Consider the following 22,153-nt stretch of genomic DNA (forward strand, 5'->3'; position numbering starts at 1 on the left):
GTTTAAAGATTGCATAATCGCAGTCTGAAGTTGTCATTCCTGCCAAATCTTTGATAGCAAAACCAGAAGACCACCCGCACCGCTGCAACCAATAGTTGCGGTTGGGCCTTTCACCAAATGGGGCATCGATTTCATGCAATGTAACCCCACCTCGACCGGGGGGCATGGGTATATTATAGGGTATATTATAGTCGCAATTGACTATTTTACCAAATGGGCCGAGGCGATGCCTACATTGGACAATACTGGTAAAACAACTGCCCTATTCTTTTTCAATCATGTAGTCGCCAGGTTCGGCGTACCCCAGGCTATAGTTACAGATCATGGATCGCATTTCCGCAATCACATGATGGTCGAATTAGCTGCCAAACTAGGGCTATCTCACGACAGCTCTACTCCGTATTATCCACAAGCCAACGGACAAGTTGAAGCAATCAACAAGGTCCTGAAGCGTATGTTGCAGAGGATGATCGGAGTTCATAAAAGAAGATGGCACCTAATCCTGTATGCAGCCTTGTGGGCCTACCGAACTTCGGTAAGAAACGCAACCGGATTCACACCTTTCCAATTGGTGTACGGTCTAGAAGTAGTCTTACCGATCCAGTGTGAAATTTCGTCGCTTAAACTCGCAATTGATCTCCTCCCCGGAACTTCGGAAGAAGAGGCTCGTTTCTTGGAATTAATCCACTTGGATGAAACCCGTCGTGATGCCACTTTGGCTAACGAAGCCCATAAGAAACGAGTCAAGGCTCAGTTCGACAAAAATGTCAAACCCCGTGTCTTCTCAGAAGGTGATTTGGTCTTGCTTTATGACCAAGAATCCGATAAATTAGGAGCAGGTAAATTCAATTCCTTATGGATGGGCCCCTACATTGTTAAAAGAGTGTTAGCAAAAGGAGCCTACGAGTTAATAGATTACGACGGAATTCCACTGGCGCAGCCCCGGAACGGGCTGTACCTCAAGCGTTACTATGCTTAAATAGTAACCTGCATGCTTTTGTTGTATTTTGTTTTCGCCAAAGTTCTTGCTCTGGTTGAGTGATTCTCCTTTTTCATTCGTTGCAGATGTCAAACCTTATGGAGACATGTGTTGGATATGCCGACGGAGCGAGTCGTAGTTCGCAGAACCTATCCTCCGCAGCATGGGCCATTTTTGATCCAAGTGGCGAGTTAGTAAGTTTCAGAGGTGTATGTATTGGGCAATCAACGAATAACATCGCTGAGTATAGCGCGTTGATAGAACTACTCTCTGATGCCATCACACGAGGCATACGCCGACTAATTGTCAGGCTAGACTCACAGCTCGTAGTACTACAACTCAATGGTATATATTCTGTTCGTAATCCAACTATTTATCGCATGTTCCTAAGAGTAAAGATCTTGGAAAGACGATTTGATTCAATTCAATATCAACATATTTCGAGAAATCTAAACACATTAACTGACTCATTGGCAAACTATGTGTTAGATAGACATTTGCAACATTTATAAAAAGGACACATCATAAAAAGTGTACATATGAATCATCCAAATCAACCAGAATGAGACTCGAAAATCAAAATATATATAAGCTGTTCATAAATTTCATACATAATGTCCTGTAACCGAGACAAAAATTGGTCATGTGACCTAAAAACTCAAAAAATGCTAGGGGGCACCCTAGCCTAGTGATGCTCCTGATAGTAAGCCACAGTCTGTGCTATCATGCGCAGAAGACGGGTCCATCGTCTAGGTACACCGATAGTATGCTGCTGCATCGGTAAAGGTAACTCGTCAATCTGTACATCTGGAAGACCACGGGTAAGGTTCTCAACCTACCCCTGCACATCTGTAAGGGTCTCAGTATCGCTAAGATCATGGATAATAACTCTCCGAGCAGGTTCCTCTGCCGGAGCAGCGACAGGTGGTCTCAGACGAACTGCCGGACGAGCAGGACCGACATCTGCAAGCACACATGAGTTCAATTAAAGTCTTGATAGAATAAAGCACAAGAACATTATAAATGAAAACAATGAACAGTAATATGGTTGAAATTCTTACCAGTAGCATCCCACTGAGCACCGTCTGGCAGTACCATATCCGGATCACCCCGGAAATCCATATCGACATATGGGTACTCGGAAAAAGCCATCTCCTGGCGATCGAACCACCTGAAGAAAGCAGCATTGAAAGAAATCTGGGATTGACCAGCATGTCTAGACATGTGATCGACCCATCGCTGCATACGTGGCTCGGTAGGAGAAGGCACTCCGAGATCAATATACTGAGGTTGCATCAGAGGGATCTTCTCCAAGGCGAAGGCAGTCAGAATCGAACCAAAACCAAAGTTCTTCAGCTTCCCGTCCTTCACCTTGTTCAATTGATTTTTCATCTGAGTAAGCACCGCATCACTCCAGTTGAAGATCTTCGGTTGGAGACATTCCAAGGCGTGCTGCATATGAGACCTGTTGGCAACATGTAAATATGCGCTACCAGCCATCCTACCAAGAGTATACAGAATGGACCTAAGAGGCCTGCTAGTAACATCACGGATAACCACCTTGCCGTCTCTGCTCGGCTGGGACCCCTCCCTGCAATACTGGCGGACATAATCTCTCACGGAATCATTCCCCCGAACTGTACCTGATAAAGAAATGGGGGCACCCCGCCTTGACAAGCCAGTCAAGAAATAAATATCTGTCACAGTCAATGGAATAGGTTTGTTCCTGATCTGGAATACTTGGTTAACAGGATCCCAAGCATCAAGCATATACTGCAGTAGAGAAATCTGTGCTCTCATGCTAGAGATACGGAAAAACTTCAGCAAACAACAGTCTCGTAATGCGCCCACCGTAACATGATCATGAAGGGCAATCATATCTTCTTCTTCATGTTCTCGTTCTCGCCATGTTAGGGCCATCTTGATCAAGAATCCCTGCAAAACAAACAAGAGAATGAGTTAGCTCCTGAAATTGATGAAAAACTGGCGAAAATTTCATCAAAACCTGTGAAAAATTGTTGTTTTTATGCCCCAACGCAGGTGCCTAGTGTACTACCTGCGTTGGGGGACAAGCTGCCTTCAAACAACTTGAATCCCAACGCAGTTTTCGAATAGGGAACCTGCGTTGATCAGAGGGCGCCCTGGCAAAACCCCAGAGGCTCAATAGAACAGCAAAACAGGCATAAAACAGGAAAATGAAACCATGAAAATGAAGAGCTAAGGTTTAGCTCCTACTTGGTCCAAACGGCGCCGAAAATCGTCCGCAGAATCTCCCGGAATCAGCTGGTGAAAATCAAGGGGAAAGAGGCTCCTCCAAAGCTCCAACAAGCAAAATGCAAATGAAATGGTAAAATGAGAGGTAAAAACCCTTTTTATTTGCTTTTTACGTAGTTCAAGGTAAATATTAATGTGTTAATCTCATTTTCAAGTAAATATTACTCATTTCTAACTAGTTTGTTGCAGCAATTTGAAAATGCAGTGCTATCAGTGAAAAAGAGAAGCTAGTTATGGTAAAAAATCAAAAGTAAACCATATATCTGAGCATTTTTAGCACATAGTTCATGCTCGTTAAAAAATAAACATAAGTTGTGAGCAATCTTCCCCTAGAGTTCAAGCTCACCCAAAAAAAATGAACCGGTAAATAACCTTGGTGAAAGTAACCTTTGACAGCCATATTTAAGCCCTTGGTCGTGTTCTTGCAGTCTCACCTCCATCCGTTCATTTGGCCAATCGTTCATCTCCATATGTTTGTTTACCCTCTTTTGAGGAACAGCTGCAAAGAGTGATTTCACTTAGCCATCCTTGTGACACTGCCGTGATTGGAAAATTCCAACCTATACCTGGAATCTGCTGCTATCCCTGTTTATCACTCGTTCCTCAAAAGACGAGTCGTCTTTAAGCTCTTTTCACTGACTCGTAAAATATGAAAAGATTGTCGAGTTTTGGCCTTCCAGCTCATTAAAGCGACCGGAAAGCTATCCCTCCTCTAGATTTTAATCTTTTTGGACCTGAGGGATTATTGCACAAAAAGATCGAGCGCTTGTTTTGTTCGGCTCGTTAAAGCAATCGAAAACTCATCCCTTCTGTATTGTTTTATACTTTTTCGGACTTAAGGGATTAGATGACGAAAAAGGAATTTTGGAGTTGACTTTACATACCTTTTCAGACTCTCTAAAAATGAAAAGGACCGAGTTATCCTTGTCGTTAGACTCGTTAAATTCATTAAATAGCGACAAACTTGTCTTTAGACGAGAATGAGTTTCCCTATCGCTAGGCTCGTTAAAACATAGCGATGGGCTTGCCTGAAGGGCAGGTTATAGAACAAGCATATGTTATCCTCCTCAAGCTGGATAAAAATAAAGAGGTACTGGTCAGCAATGACTGGGGAAAAATTGGGAGAACCTCACAGCTTTAATGGTAGCAAGTCGCTCTTGAACATGACACTTTGTCCTCCGTATCACATCGGGTTGGGTTGTTTCATTCACCGGTCTCATCACCATGGTCCTTGCCACACCATCCACATTTGGGGTAATGCTACCAATCCATCACATCAGTGTCGTTATATGTTCAAGAGATGTTGTTTTGTAAAGAGTCAACCGTGTCCCATCCACTGCCATACATTGTCCTTCATCCATTTCATGACCGCCACCCTGAATCATACATCACAGTTTGTTTTCACCTCATCACAATCACTAGCTCCGTTCCGTGTCACTGATGTGGGATTCATTAAGGCCCTCCTTTGACGGATCGCTCCTTGTCGACATCAGCTCATTATCCAAGGAGTTGATCTAGGAACAACCCCTTCAGTACTTTGAAGCTTGCATGCCTCAATGGCAAGTTTCTCACTTCCGGCGACAGGTATACATCAATGACCTTCGACCAGAAGATTTTGCATGGTGGTCGACGCCAAGTCCTTTTTTCCCACCATGTGAATTGTACTGCCGTACCTTGAGGGTCATCATCCTTATCGGTGATTCCTCTCGCGCTTGTTAACGGTTTACATCATTGACCAGTAATCAAGCGATGTCTTTCCATGTTCGACTTCAAGAAATTCTCACATGGATCGACTTGTACATTGAGTGAAGATCGGAAGAGATTGAAGACCCCGGATCTAGTTTCATCCATCCGGGCTACGATATATATTCAGGATATAAAGACATTTGATATGTGCATCATTGCAGCAGATGATCATCCTTCTCAAAGGATGATAATTTCAGCAGAAAGTTATCAGTCTATCATCAGATGATCGTCTGTGCTATGTACCAAAATGAATTTATAAAGCTGAGCATGGGAATGCCCGCCTCAGCTAGATCATGAAAAAGAATGAAAAATAATGTATTGTATTGTATCTTATTACAGGACACTTCTCAGCAGATTGAATGAACTTCGGATCCTCCTAATAAAGCATTTCACCCGATAAACGACCTCATACTTTAGGGGGCATCTGTTATAGACAATTTTGTGCCGGGCATGAATTGTCAATAATCCAAGGGATCCAAAGTCCCTAAACATGATGTTCCTACCCCTAGAGGAACAAGGTCAGCAAACCAACAACTCTCAGATCAGTTCTCCACCTGAAAACACTCAAAAACAAGCAATCCTGAAATCAAAGCAGGTGCTCCACTAGGCTTCTGCGCTGAAACTCAACTCCTCCATGGTGTACCTGCGTTGCAAAGCAGGTAGAACAAAGGCCACCTGCGCTGAGCGAGATGGGACAAGTGGCACACTGATTCATTGCTCTGGAATCTTCCAAAAATGACACTTGGATCAGGGATTTCGCCTTGTGATGAGTCAGAGGCTCTGTTTCTCCAAGTGGAAGCAAGGTTCTCCAAGTGGACTCAAGAACTGAAGATCAACTGAAGAGAGAGAGGACACAAGGCAGCTACACATCAGTTGCAAGCTGACTCATCCTTTCTCAATTCATCTATATATTGAGCTCTCTCCTATGAGCTCAGGAGGCTGGAATTTTGTGCAAAGTAATGATATGCTGTTGGTTTCACTATAGAACTATTGGGTGATTGCTTGAAGGAGGTGAAGAGGAGAAATTCTTTCTGCTGGGAGGTGTTGCTGGATTGGGGCCTTCAATGGTTGTAACACTCTCAGAACTTTACTTCTTCCATTAATAAAAGCTATTGAGGTTCTTCTATATGCACTTGTTTCAATAATGTATTGTGATAATTGTATATTTGATTTATGCTAATCCTTGAATCAGTTATGATTGCATGCTTCTTGTAGTTTCCTTCTTTGTTATTTTGCAGGATCTCATTGTAACTGGGCCAGCAAAAGAGCAAGGAGCTGGGAGCAAGGAGCAAAGAGAAAAGTTTGGATTCGACATTAAGCGCAAGGCAACGGTTAGTGCATTTCTTCATTCTCTCTTGCTTTCGTAAAGAAGTAAACCTTAGGTAGTTTTCTTTACAGTTGTTGCTGAGGTACTATCACCCTTAGAGTGGGATAGGGTCATCCGAGTCAGATACTTTTCCCTACAACACACCACAAGGGCAATTAGAGAGTTTGTAAATCAGTTGTTTGATTCATAAACAAAACCCAAAGATTGAATGAAGTGGCATTTATCTACTTTGCATTTGCATAGCAAATGCAGTTTGAAAGCTACCTAGCTCAACTTCAAGCTCCGTCTGTAAGTTTCTAAAATAAACAATTGTACATAAAAAAACAACCTAGTCGCTCCCCAGTGGAGTCGCCATTTTGTTACAGGGAAAAGTGTCTATGCAGAACTGCTAATCCCACTAAGGTGTGGTAGCTACCTTAGAAACAAACAAAGTAAAACTACTTTCGTTTTCCTTTATGAAAGATAGATGAGAGAAGAATAAAGGAGACCAACCTCTGTCTTACGCTTGGTACCTTGCTCGATTCCTCTCTCTTCTGATAGTCTTTTGCTACTTGCTTCCTTGTACACCCAGCTTCACAGAGTACCTGTAGAATCAAAGCAGCATAACACTATACAAGAACATGGATCTATTATCATAAACAATCTAGGATCAGCTGTAAATTGACCATACAAATGCATGAAACTTAAATGACACAAGAGTATGGAGGAAAACTTGAATATCTTTATTGATAATCAAGAAAGAGCCAAGAGAGTTACAACCAGTTGTTCTGGCCCAACATCATCCTCTCAGCAAGTAAGCCCTTCTTCACCTCATGCAAATCTTAGATCACCCAACACTATGATGTTGCCTCAAGATATCAACAGCAATTCCTTACAAGATGCAAAATTCCAGCCTCTGGATCTCTGGGATGAGGGATCCATATATAGATATCTGTAAGGGATATGAGTCAGCTTGTGATTTGATTAGTGTCTTCCCTCTGATAGTTCTTGCTTCCACTTGGAGATTGATGATCTCTTACTCATCCTTGGTCGAATTCAGAATGGCAAGTGTCACATGAGAAGTTTATGGAAGATTCCATGCTTCTCCACCTCGCGGATTGACACTGCCATTTGTCTCTTCTCACCCATCGTACCCCATAGAAGGGCTTTTTGAAATGCAACACACCCACAGAGTGTACTTATGTGAGATGAAACGCACTTTGCCTATGGAGCAGGTGAAATGATCCTGTTTTGACCAGTTCTGAGTGGTTTTTCATGGAGAACTTCTGGGAGAAGCTGTAATCAGTTGAACTTGTTCTTTTAGGGGTTGGAACAACACTTTTAGGGACTTAGGAGCCCTTGGTTTATGGACATTTTATGCTTGGGGTTGCAGTGCCCAAAAATTCCTATAACAGAAGGGTTGCGGACAGCTGATTTGTTACAATTGCGGAGGACTAGGGCATTATGCCCACGATTGTACAAATCCAACAGGAGCATCATGCTTATATTGTACTCAATTTGATCATGAGATGGAGGACTACCCTACACTGATAGCGAGGCTGCACGATAAAGGGATACTCTAGCCTCCCCTGACTCAAAATTTGTAAATGATAAGGTCTGAGCCACGCAAAGAGCAACCGAATGTAAACATCATGCTCCGAAGTAGTATCACAACAGGAGATGACAAAGGTAAGCAGCCTAAAGAAAGTGCGTGGGTTCGCAAGGCTCCTACAAAGGAACCTGAATTTGATTTGGAGCGTGTGAAGGAGACATTCATGGAAGCTAAGAAGAGTTTCACAAAGGCCTCCACTTCAGTAGTAAGGATCAACTAGAGCCGGAGATGGATCCTTCAATGATCACTACCTTTTTGAAGACATGTATGAAGCTACTGCGCGCTAGCAAGGCTGTGAAGGGACTGCAGGAGGTTATCACTAGGTGCGATGGGTCGGGATAACTGCACGTAGTCTTGAAGCTTAGAAAGCACACATCGCGAATAGGAAGGGAAATGAGATTGACTGTGTAAATCGGGGAGTATTAAATGGATCAAGTAATTCTGGATCTAGGATCAGATGTGAATGTGTTGCCAAAGCAGACATGGGAGCGCATGGGTAGGCCCGTGTTGCAATGGTCCCCTATTCAATTGTGAATGGCAAACTAGCAGAAGATTCTACCGATGGGGAGATTGTAGGGAATAACGGTAGACATCGAAGGTGCGAGCGCGCTTGAATATTTCAAAGTAATAGAGATTGTCGATGACAACAATTCCTATTGGGAATAGATTGGGCCACTAATATGAATGGAGTGATAAATCTAAAGAAGTGCAAAATGATTTTTGAGAAAAAGTCACTAGACGTAGTGGTACCTTTAGGCCCTACAGAAGGATCACGCTACATAGAGCCAATGCGCGACGACGAGCTAGACTGTATCTACAAGACAACTGCTTGGGAACAGGATTGGGTAAATCCTACAACGGATGGCCCGATTTCGTGGGAGCACAAAAGCTCCTACACATTAGATTCAGATGAGGAAACAGAATGATGACAGAACCGGTTACACAAGGTAACCACGCTCAACTGCAACATGATGGTAATATCACTGCGTTGTGTGACAACAGAGGTAAGGGATTTGCCCATGTATGATGGGTTGATTGTGGTGGATGAATTCCTGAACAAATTTGAAAGTGCAGTGCCAGAACAACAACGGTTTGATGCTCTAAAATGGGCACTGTGCGCTACACATGCAAGGTGATGGGGTACGCATTAGAGAAGCTTTGAGGACTGGCGAGGATGAAGAAGGATGATGCACCTATGACTTGGGAAACCACAGATGTGGCTAATAGACAAGTATGATGGACGAGATGATCCACGTACACACCTTGCGAAATGGACCAAGGTCTATGGGGAAGAACCACAACCTGAATGGGTGCATTTGTTCTATCATACCCTTTATGTCATACCCATGAATTGGTATACTGAGACGGAGCTCCACCATGGTACGAGTGAATGGGATATCTTGTGCGAGGGATTTATGTTAAATTTCATGTTTGAATATCATTGGGGGGATACAGTTGATGATGTGCTACAAGCGGTAAAAGAAGCTATCTTCAAAATACCCCAGGAGCCAATAGAAGTGCTTTAGCCGGAATGGGCGACATAGTTGAGCTGCGCACTGGAGTTTTACAATGTAAGTGTTGAGGAGGATGATGAGGACCCATGAAATATTAACATTCTAGAAACGGAAGGCTGTTGCGAGGTTCGAGGACCACTGATTGAGGATCCCGACATCATCGCGCCGCTAAAAACGAAGTAGGTAAACATTGGAATGGAGGCAGAACCAAAGTATGCAATGCTTGGAGACTATTGGGATGATGCCATGGTGGATAAGGTCGCTGAGTTACTCCGCGAATACCAAGACTTATTCTCGACCAAAATTATGGATTTAAAAGGGATCATTGGTGACTTAGGGATGATGAAGATCACCCTGAAACCCAATGCGAAGCCATTAAATAGAGGCCTTACCGCTTGAATCCGAAATATAAGGAAAAGGTCCGCGTGGAATTAGAAAAAATGCTCACAACTAGAATTTTGGAGCTAGTGGAAGAATCTGACTGGGTGAGTCCTATGGTAGTACAAGAGAAAAAGCAGAAGGGTGAAATAAGAATATGCGTGGACCTCAGGAAGCTGAACGATGCCTGTGTACACGACCCATTCCCGACACCATTCATAGATGAAGTATTGGAAAATGTTAGCAGCCGGGAAGCATACTCGTTCACAGATGGGTTCTCAGGGTACCATCAGATCAAGATCACACCAGAAGATAGGAGCAAAATGACCTTCACAACGAAATGGGGCTAGTTTCAATACATCGTTATGTTGTTTGGATTGAGGAACGTGCCAGCCATCTTTTCACGCATCATTTTTGCTGCGTTCAAAGAATACATCCACAAGTTCTTGGAGGCCTATCTGGGTGATTGGACTATCTTCGGATTAGTTAAGCACAATGTAGCAAGCTTACGCTTGATGCTGGATACTTGCTGATGACACCAGATTGTGTTGAACCTTAAGAAGTGCACATTTCTCATTCCCTTCAGAAACCTGTTGGGGCATGTGGTCTGCAAATAGGTAGTGATGGTGGACGCTGCAAATATTGCCTTTATTCTAAATTTAGAAGCACTGCGAAGTGTTAAATAGCTGCGCGCTACCTTCAGACATACTGGTTACTACAGAAAGTTCATCAAAAGCTATGCCCAAATCACTGCGCCGATGAAAAAGCTATTGCAAAAGGATGTTACATTTTGCTGGAATGATGATTGCGTGAAAAGTTTGGATGTCCTGAAGGGGAAATTGGCCTTTGTGCCAATCTTGGTCTTCCCAAAATGGGATGTGAAGTTTCATGTCCATGTTGATGTGTCATGTATTGCGCTGGGAGCAATACTCACACAGGAGGGCGGGGAAGGCTTGGATTACCCTATCGTGTTTGCACATCGAAGTTTGTCCAAAGCAGAGAATAACTATTCCACTAACGAGTGCGAGGGGTTGGTGATGGTGTACGTGCTCCAAAAATACTGACACTATTTTCTCAGAGGACATTTCAAGATGTATACAGACCATTTTGCGCTGAAATATCTGGTCATAAGCTTGTGTTGGGGGGGTGGATATGCAGGTGGCTCTTATTGTTCGAGGAATATGATTTTGAGGTCATAGTAAAGCCAGGACGACTGAACGCATGACTAGATCACTTGTCGCGCATTGAGACGCGTGAGGAACCCACTAATTTGGAAGAGGGACTACCTAAGGCTCAACTTTTTGTTGTGCGCGTCGCGGACGGACTCTTCGAAGATATAATCCACTTTTTGACCACAGGGACAGTGCCGAAGGAATAATCCGTCCAACAGAAGAAGGAAATGGTGGTGCGCGCAATGGATTTTGCTGTCATCGTGGGGCACCTATATAAAATGGGAAATGATGAGATATTGCAAAGATACGTACCTGAATTTGAACAAAGTGAGATCCTCACGAAATCACATGGAGGCACTATAGGAGGACACTATGCAGGACGCACAACCGCGCAAAAGATTCTTCGCGTAGGGTTATGGTGGCCAACACTTCACCAAGATTCAAAAGCCTATTGTAAGGCCTGCGATGTATGTCAAAGGATCGGAAAACCCTCGTGAAGGGACGACATGTCGTTAAATCTACAAATGACATTGCAACCGTTCGATAAATGGGCAATTGACTTTGTGGGACCTATCAAACCTCAGGGAAAGATGGGCACGCGCTACATCATCACCGCGACAGAGTACCTGGCATGATGGGAGGAAGCACATCTGGTCAAAGACTGCACGACCGCTACAGCTGCGAAGTTGTTGTTCGAAAACATGTTAACCCTATTTGGCTGTCCAAAAATCTTAATGAGCGATCGTGGAACACATTTCCTGAACAAAACCATCAGTGCGCTCATAGATGAATTCCAGGTATATGATCAGAAAAGTACACCATACTACCCACAAGCTAATGGTACTATAGAAGCATTCAAAAAAATATTGGATACTGCACTAACCAAAGTGTGCAACACACAGCGAAATGATTGGGACCTGTGCATACCTACCATGCTATGGGCTTACAGGAAAACGTGCAAGAAACTGACGGGATAGACACCTTTCCAGTTAGTTTATGGCGTGGAAGCTGTCATGCCGATGGAATATATCGTACCTAGTCTACGAATAGTAGCACTCACAGGGATGACAGACCATGAAGCTCTGGAGGAAAGGCTCGCGCAATTGGAAGAACTTGAGGAAGAACGGTTTTTGGCTGGATTTCATCAGCAGGTACAAAAGCAACATGAAAAAGCCTGGCACGACCGCCATATCAAGTTGCGCACCTTCAAGGTAAATGACTTAGTGCTGTTGTATGACAGTAAGTTTGAAAAATTTCCAAGAAAATTTAGAATGCATTAGCTGGGACCATACGTGGTTAAGGAGGTCACAGACGGAGGCGTGGTCCAGCTAGTCAAACTAAATGGAGAACCCTTCCCAGGCAAAGTAAATGGTAGCCACTTTAAGCCCTACACAGGTGGGTCGGCTATCTGACTAGCCGGTCGAAGCACATTCTTCGTGCTCCGAGGAGCCAGATTAAGGCCCAGGACTATAAACATACACAACAGATGTCGGTATAGATGTAAGGAAACAATTCAGACACGGAGGTCTCAACATAGAGGATGCAGCAAATTCAACATGCAGCAGTGCAGTGCGCTGTCGACATCAGCACAGTTCGAGGACAGTTGGAGGGACTTCGCTCCAAGATCGTTGCACTGATAGAGTGACTCGAGGGTGAGTCATGATGTTTATGTTGGGGGCCTATTGGGCATGGAATCCCTCGACAACATGTTTTGGGGCTCAAAACCCAAGTTTTGAGTTGATATTATTGTAAGCTTTGCGAATTGCGGGTGCGAAATATATATTAGAGTCATAGGGTTGTCCGCCCTAGTTTTGAATGTAATGTCGGCCTACCCATGGTTCGCGGACCATGGGATTGTATAAATAGTGTGAAGCTCTAAGGGTAAAGGTAAGTTAGATGGAGCGAAATATGAGATAACGAAGCACAAAGTAAGTGTCTAAGTGTATCTTGGGTCGTAGAAGTAGGAGAAGGCTCTGTAGTTGAGCGCGCAGAGGCCTAATTGTCCGTAGCTAAGTGCGCAGACCCCTATAGCTAAGTGCGCAGGGCGGAATAGAGTCTATAACCGAAGGAAGAGAATAATAAAGAGAAGTTTTATCTGAATCACATGTATCCGTCTTGGGTTATTATCTGTTGAATATGAATTGCAATCATACTATTTATTTACTACGTGTACTTGTATGAATTGTGAATATTGTTAAGTATAAATGAAAGCATACAAATAAGCTAAGTTAACCAACTAATATCAGGTTACTAGTAAGGACTTGGGTAATAACACTATTCGGCCCCCGAGCAGGGTTGCACAAAGGCAGCATCTGAGGCTGAAAGGTACGGGTAAGTGCGCGTAGTGATGTGCATGTAGGGTTGGATCGCGGACCACTTGAACCCATCAGACATCCCCAGGGTGCAGAAACCTAGTTCTAGCACCCTCCCATACTACTTTGGGTGAGTCCTCAGTCCGCGCTCTGTGCACTGTTTCCGAAAGGGCCAATAGTACCGGTATTTGTTTGGCTAAATCACCTCTAAACCTGGGTCAGGCCCCAACAAGCCAACATGTTATATGTACAAGTATTTATTAAGTTTTAAATTAATGTAAATGGATTTGGTTGTGGAGGATTAGACTGTAAAATTTGAAATCTCTTTGTGCCTCTATGTATTTTGTGCATGAATGGTCAATCCTAGAGGTTTGGAGTTCCTTTGTAATATTTCTGAGTGTTGTTGATTTCCAGTTTGGCCTCTGTAGAATTAGAATTTCGTATAATCTTGTGTTATCATGTTTAAGTCTTCAATATTTGTGTATTGAATTAACTTAATGCATTTTGAAACCACAGAGTTTAGTTAGCGTTACCCTGAATTTGATAGTTGAGGATTAAATTTGGCGAAAGTGCTAAAACCTTGATGGAATGAGGAAAATATGATAAATTCATGAGGAATCTAGGAAAAGACCTGAACCGTCTAATTGACAGTGTTGAAAATAGAAAAAAGAAATGATAAAAATGGAATCTAGAATATTCCAATTTTAATTTGTCCTTGAATTAAAATTCGAATTTAGTCTCACCAGCTACTTGAAAATAATTAATTAATTCATTATGGATTAATTAGTTGGAGAAATTCAAGTTAGAAGACTTTCTAAAATCATGCAAGAGTTATCCCTTAAATTAAAGAGATTATCCCTTAATTAAGGAGATAAGAATGAGTTATAATTAGTTAGCTCAGTTTACTAATTTAAGTCCAGTTAAATTAGTTCCAAACTATTTGAGGAACTAATTGTGAGTTATCAGTCAGTTGATGCATGCATGCACTCAACCAGTGTACTTCAGATAATTGAAGATTCCCTCATCAGAAACTCATGCATGTCTATTTTGAGAAAGACCTAGTGATATTAAAGACAAGGACAATGTATTATCTGTTGCATGTGTTTTCTTATAAAGGAAAATCATGCATGCAGTCAAGGGAAGGTTCCTTGAGGATTGCACAATTTTACAGGGTGTGAGAGCAGTGTTACACTTGGTAACAGTAGGATCACCCAGCGGAAACAACGAAAGGAAATAGGAGGCTTGGAGGGCAGAGGAGAAGGTTTGTGAGAAGCCTTGTTTTCCTATGAGCATCCAGAAGGATTGTACTGAGAGTTGGCTAGCTGCGAGAGCTAAGGCTTTGTATAATTCTAATGTATTTCCACCTTCTATGATAATACAGATAGTGGGGTTTTTAGCTAAGGCTTTCCCCTGAGTATTTTTTGTGTTTCATGTGCATTGGTTATTCTTCTAGTTATATGTGTTTAGCTCGATCTTGCTCAATCTTTAAGCTTCCACAAATTGATAGTAGAAGTAGATTATAGTATTTTTCTTTGGTTATATTGCATTATCGGGTTAATCTACATTCATATTTTCTACATAGATCTCAGAGGTAGATTTGTAGAGAATTTACAAGAAATTCTACATGGTATCAGAGCTAGCTAATCTATAGAGATATTTCTACATGATGTCAGAGCTAAGTTTATTGGAGCAGTGAACAGTATACTAAGAAGAGAATTTGAAGTTTGAAGTTTGGGGTTGCAGGTGCAAATCGAATTCATATCATACTTCAATTGAGATGGGACATTATGCGACTAATTGCCCATTCGAAGAATTCCAAGAAGGGATCCTCGGATGGATCAGAAGGTGAGGAATTTGCCTCTCAGTTCGAAATGGACTTTACCCTCATTGCATGCATGGTGTCATCATTGATGGGTTGTGTCTGGTATATTGACAGTGGAGCCTCATTCCACATGATTGGTGATAAAAGTTTATTCAGTACCTTGGAGGAGAAAGACCTCAAGATTCACATAGAGATGGGTGACAACAGAGAGTATAGTGTTTTAGGATTGGGCATGGTTGCTTTTCAGAGGGAGCATGGATCTCCTATCACCTTGACAGATGTGAAGTATGTGCTTAGATTGAAGAAGAAATTGGTATCGGTCGCGATGTTGGAGGACAAAGGCTACGATGTTGTCTTCAGTAAAGGAAAGGCATTCCTTAGACACATCCCATGAGATAGGTGAAACAGATCGGTTCACGAGTTAAGAACCTATATTCTCTTGAGGTTCAATATGCATGAAAAGCCTTGAGGAGCAAGGAAAATGTTAGAGACTTGGTGGCTGAGAGGAAGAGTAAATTACCTCTCAACATGCAGCCCCAGAAGAAGTCTCAGACAATTGTGGAGGAGCCACAATTGGAGAAGTAGGCAGAGGGATCACATGCAACCATACCTCTAGGTGTGAGGTGGGGTGATGTGAAGTGATAGTCTCAAGAAGGCTGAAATTGGGCAGGGTCCATTGAGAGGTTTTATCTCATGGATCATACCTTGCTACGGGAGCCCAAAGTACATAGTAGTGGGAGGAATCAGTGGGATTGATGTAGACAGAGATCAAAGTGACAGATGCTAGAGCAGTTAGATACTGAAGAGTGCAAATAAGGATTGACAACAGTGTAGAAAGGTAGAGTTAGCTGAAGCCCAAAGTTTTCAGTTGACAGAGGCAATAATAGTCAGAGACTTTGATGACAGATGCATCATACTTATTTAGGTTGGATGTTTTTTTTGTTTCTGGAGTTGTTGGAGCAACAACACTTGAGAGAAGTGTTGCATGCAGAACATTCCAGAGGATCAGGATCGGGATCGATTGAATTCCTTTCTTGTTGAGAGGGAGTGTTGAAAATAGCAACAAGAAATGATAAAAATAGAATCTAGAATATTCCAATTTTAATTTGTCCTTGAATTAAAATTGTGAACTAAAATTCAAATTTAGTCTCACAAACTACTTGAAAATAATTAATTAATTCATTATGGATTAATTAGTTGGAGAAATTAAAGTTAGAAGTCTTTTTGAAGTCGTGCAAGAGTTATCCCTTAAATTAAGGAGATTATCTCTTAATTAAGGAGATAAGATTGAGTTATATTTGAGTTGTAATTAGTTAGCTCAGTTTACTAAGTTAAGTCCAGTTAAATTAGTTCCAAACTGTTTGAGGAACTAATCGTGAGTTATCAGTCAGTTGATGCATGCATGCACTCAACCAGTGTACTCTAGATAACTAAAGATCCCCTATTCTGAGAAAGGCCCAGTTGATATTAAAGACAAGGACAATGTACTATCTGTTGCATGTGTTTTCCTATAAAGGAAAATCATGCATGCAGTCAAAGGAAAGTTTCTTGAGGATTGCGTAGTTTTATAGGGTGTGAGATCAGTGTGAGTGATCAGTGTTACACTTGGTAACAGTAGGATCACCCAAGAGAAACAACGTAAGGAAATGGGAGGCTTGGAGGGTAGAGGAGAAGGTTTGTGAGAAGCCTTGCTTGCCTGTGATCATCCAGGAGGATTGTACTAAGATCTAGCTAGCCATGAGAGCTAAGGCTTTGTATAATTCTGATGTATTTCCACCTTCTATGATAATACAAATAATGTGGTTTTTAGCTGAGGCTTTCCCCTGAGTATTTGATGTGTTTCATGTGCATTGATTCTTCTTCTGGTTATATGTGTTCAGCTTGATCTTGCTCAATCTTTAAACTTCCGCAAATTAATAGTAGAAGTAGATTATAGTATTTTTCTTTGGTTATATTGCATTATCAGGTTAATCTACAGTCAAATTTTCTACATAGATCTCAGAGGTAGATTTGTAGATAATTTGCAGGAAATTCTACATGGTATCAGAGCTAGCTGATCTATAGAGAAATTTCTACAGACATATCCGATAGATCTAATGGTCATTGCATGCTTACAAGTGCAGTAGTTAAACATAATATAAAAGTGGTCTTCATAGGCGGAAGTTGTTTCTGGCGCAGACTTAAGGAGGTAATTTGTATTTTGAAAATTCACGCAATTCCACTTAGTAGTTGACATGTAGCACGGGAAACTTCTTTTCTCGTGTGCCCTCGGTTTGTTATGCATCGGCAAGAATTCCATGCAATATTACATGTAAATCGTTGGATCAAGTGGGATTGATCAACGGTGAAGATCATCCGGCTAGTTTGCGAGCGGGGAAAGCGATAACCATCGGATTGAGTGTTGAGATTGACGGAAAAGATTTAACGTGATAAAGGTTTGTGGAATGACGGACACAATAAGGTTTTAAATTGAAGTTTTATTTCCTTTTTGATTCCGTGGAAAGTCCTAAAGGTTTGGCAAATATCAAGAAAATTTAGTAGTTCTGTTGTTTTAGTAGAATAGTTAAATTTGGAGATTGATGTCTGATACTCCAAAGGAAACCTGAGAAGAGGTTCCACCTGGACTTGAAGAAATCGTTTATGGTTTTGAACGATTATCCCTAACACCTTAAACCATCCCACCATTAGTGGTATCAGAGTAGCTTATTGACACTGATAAGGATCTCAAAGATCGGAGAAAGAAATCCAACATGGCTTTCAGAGTTGGAGGAAGACATGGTGGTGGTCGAAGAAGAGGAAGACCAGTTGCAAATGCTGAAGTGTTGGAAGCTATGCAACAGATGCAAGCTAGACTAGAAGAGGTGGAAATGGGAAATCAAAGAGATGGAGATGTCAGTGAGGCTAAAGTTGAAGCTACAGAAGAAGAGGAACTTGCAAAAATTACTCCTGAAATGAGATTCTTTAAATCAGTGTTGGGATCCACATCTAAACCCAGACTTGAGGGTTCAGTTTATACATGAGGTTTAAATGTTGAGGAGTTGATAGACTGGATTAATGACATGGAAATATTCTTTGATTATGAAGAAATGGAAGAAGGAAAGAGAGTGAAATTTGTTGTCACAAAATTGAAAGGACATGCAACACTTTGGTGGGATGGAGTGTAGGCAGAAAGAAAAAGACATGGTAAGAAGCCAATTAAAAATTGGAACAGGATGGTGGCAAAGTTGAGAGCTAAGTTTTTGCCAAGTGATTATAAACTTTCCTTATATAGACAGATGCATAATCTTAGACAGAGGTCTTTGACAGTAAAAGAATACATAGAGGAACTTTACAAAGTAAGAATAAGAGTTGGACAAATTCAAGATATAGATGAGAAGGTTGCAAGATATATAAATGGTCTCAGAATGGAGATCCAAGATGAGATAAGTTTGTTGTCTCCCGAAATAGTAGAAGAGGCTTATCAGATGGTATTGAAGGCTAAATAAAAACTCATGAGGAAGAAATATGACAGAAGTAGAGGTACTTTCTGAGGAAGAGGAAGTCAAGGTGGTAGAGGAAGATCTACAACACCTAGAGATGGAGCTAGTAGCAGCTCGAGTCAACATACACCCACAGAAGGTGATGCAAGTGGTAGAAGGAGTTTTTTTAGAGGAAGAGGAGGCAGAGGTAGAGGAAAATAGATCAGATGTTATAGATGTAATAAGCTGGGACACAGAGCCTATGAGTGCCCAGAAAATGTAGGAACAAATCAGAGGAATGTAATTGTTTCTCAGATTGAAGAAGAAGCAGAAAAGGTGCAAGAAGAAGAAAATGTACCGGAGAAAGGGGAATCTTTGGTAGTTAACAAAGTTTTTTTAAAGCCAGCAAAGGAAGTTGTTGAACCAGCATGGAGAAAGATTTTGTTCACGACTGTGTGCAAGGTTCAAGGAAAATGTTGTCAAATGATAATCGATAGTGGTACTACTGATAATTTGGTTTCTACAGAAGTGGTGGAGAAGTTGAAATTGAAGCCCAAGAAACATCCAACACCTTACAAGTTGTCATGGCTTCAGAAAGGATATCTGTTGTTAGTGAATGAACAATGTAAAGTGGAGTTGCAGTTGGGAAAATACAAATACAAAATTCTATGCGATGTGATGCCTATGGATGTGTGTCACATATCGCTGGGAAGACCTTGGCAGTATGACAGAGAAGCTATGCATGATGGGAAAAAGAACAAATAAAAATTTTGTAAAGATGGTATTAATCATACATTGCTGCTTATGGAATAAGAGGATGCATCAAGCAAATCTGATCCAAAGACCTTATTGCTGAGTGGAAAAGAATACTTGCAGCAGATTGAAGAGGGTGAGGTAAATTTTGCATTGATTTGTAAACCCAAGGTAATAATTACTTCCACTAAAATTTTTGATTTACCAATTGAAATTCAAGAGATGCTGGAGAATTATTATGATATCATTGTAGATCATTTGCCTAATGAGTTACCACCCATTAGAAAAATCAGTCATCATATAGATTTTATTCTAGGGGCAAATCTACCAAATAAAGAAACTTACAGGATGACTCCCACAGAAAATAAAGAAATCAGAAAACAGGTTCATGAACTGTTAGATAAAGGACTGATAAGAGAGAGTTTGAGACCTTGTGCAGTGCCAACGGTGTTGAGTCCAAAGAAAGATGGAGGCTGGAGAATGTGCACTGATTCAAGAGAAATCAACAAAATAACTATCAGGTACAGATTTCCTTTAACTAGAATTGAAGATTTGATGGATTGTTTGAGTGGAGCAAGATATTTTACTAAGCTGGATTTAAAAGTGGTTATCATCAAACATGGATTAGAGAAGGGGATGAATGGAAAACTGCTTTTTAAACAAATGAAGGATTGTATGAATGGAAGGTAATTCCTTTTGGGTTATCAAATGCTCATAGTAAATTTATGAGGCTTATGAATGAAGCGTTGAAAGAATTTATTGGTAAATTTGTAATAATATATCTAGATGATATACTAGTTTATAGCAGATCTAAAGAGGAACATATGAGACATCTGAATTATGTCTTACAGAAGCTACAACAGGAAAAGTTACTGCTAAATTTAAAGAAATGTTCATTCATGAAGGAACAGTTGGTGTATCTGGGCTTTGTTGTTTCTTCTAATGGATTAAATATGGATCTGGAGAAGATAAAGGCAATCATAGAGTGGCCTTCACCAAAAAGTGTTTTTGAGGTAGGAAGTTTTCATGGTCTTGCTAGTTTTTATCGGAAATTCATAAAGAATTTTAGTAAGATCAATGCTTCTATTATTGACACTATTGTTACACAGTAATTTGTCACCATTGGTCACCGTCCCTATCGCCCCGTTTCCACACATTGGAGGACGCATTCTGGGACCTGTGAGCAGTGACATAACCCAAAAACACTTGCATTATGTTCCCCTGAGTATGTCCTTCATGTTCCCTGAAGACACCTTCTGCAAATTATCCCTGAAAAGTGATCTTTTTCCATTGGCGCAGGTCCACAGTATCTTACCCGCGCCAATAACTGAGATCCTCAAAAGAGGGCGCGACCACTGGCGCTCTGTCACAGAACAACACCCGCGCCAGCCCAGTTTAGTAATGATTTTTGCCAAAAGCACGCCCATATGATTTTTTCCCTTCAGATCACGAAGCCTTTTGAGGGAAAAATCCAGTGGAGAGAGGTCGAGAGTCATCATCTATCCTTGACAACTATCCACAATAGCTTTTCCGAGATAATGCCAATCCACAATGGGTGTCCTGGTTCATCGAATCTTTCTACCTTCTCCATCTATAAATATTTGTCCTCATGCATTAGACAAGCTAGTGCTAGTTGTTGAGTTGTTGAGTTCTTGGAGGAATGCTAGTTGTGATTATCATGAGTGATAATGAAGCATAGAGAGGTTATGCTGCCGGAGAGGAGACACATTGCAAGGCACATATAGTTGCTCTCCCATCCAAAGGAGAGGTTCAACATCAGAACCTTGGTTGTAACTTTTCCTGTCTATTATTAATTAATGAGCGACTGCTATTATAGTTCCAATCTCATTGTCTATTATAGTGATGTGTGATTTATTTCCTTTCTGACTGAAATATAGTTGTGCCTTGGTGGATTTTATGCTGGTATCTGTTTCTTCCTTTGCATGTGCAGGTGTCCGTTTATGATCTGCTGGAGCGAGGGAGCGGGAATATCAACTTTGCTTCGACTACAGCGTTGGATTCCAGGTTGGTCTTCTTAATTCACCTTTGATGCATAACTAGGAACTTGCGTGGCAGCGTGGTTTGATTGTGGCTAGTTCTGTTTTAGGCTAGTGGGATCGCCTCTGTCCGCAGAGGGGATTTACCTTACCAACAACTATAAAGAAGGACAAACAAACATTTAAATGGATTGCTAAAGCAGAGAAGAAATTCCAGTTGTTGAAAAGAAAGATCACTAAGAAACCAATTTGATTTTGCCTGATTTTAATAAACCTTTTCAAGTGAAATGTGATGCTAGTGGAGAAGCTATTGGCGGTGTTTTAAGTTAGGAGGACAGACCTGTAGCTTATTTCAGTGAAAAGCTAAATGAATCAAAGTAGAAATATTCTTCTTATGATAAGGAATTTTATGCAGTTGTGCAGTCCTTGAAAAAGTGGATACATTACTTGATGTCTAAGGAGTTTATGCAGATTCCTTAAGCAAAAAAAAGTATTTTAGTTCAAGAAAGTCAAATTCAAGTGTTGGGTTTTGATTTTCTTAAGGAATTATATGACAAGGATTTAGATTTTAAAGAGGCATTTGAAGCTTGTAAAAATCTTGTTTTGTTAGACAGAAGTAAGTGGCTATATTTTTTCTTGCAAGAAGGATTGTTGTTTAAAAGAAATCAGTTGTGCATACCAAATTGTTCCATGAGAGAAAATTTAATCAAGGAGAAACATAGTGGTGGACTTGGAGGATGTTAGACTCCGTCTTGTCAATCCGCTGCAGTCAAATTCACCAAGGTTCATTTCCCGTCACTGGCAGTAGGAAGGTTCAGAAGGTTTTTATT

The sequence above is a fragment of the Pinus tabuliformis genome, chromosome X (assembly GCF_031772625.1).
Source record: "Pinus tabuliformis cultivar Carrire ecotype Pingquan chromosome X, CPIR1, whole genome shotgun sequence".
Lineage (NCBI taxonomy): Eukaryota > Viridiplantae > Streptophyta > Pinopsida > Pinales > Pinaceae > Pinus > Pinus tabuliformis.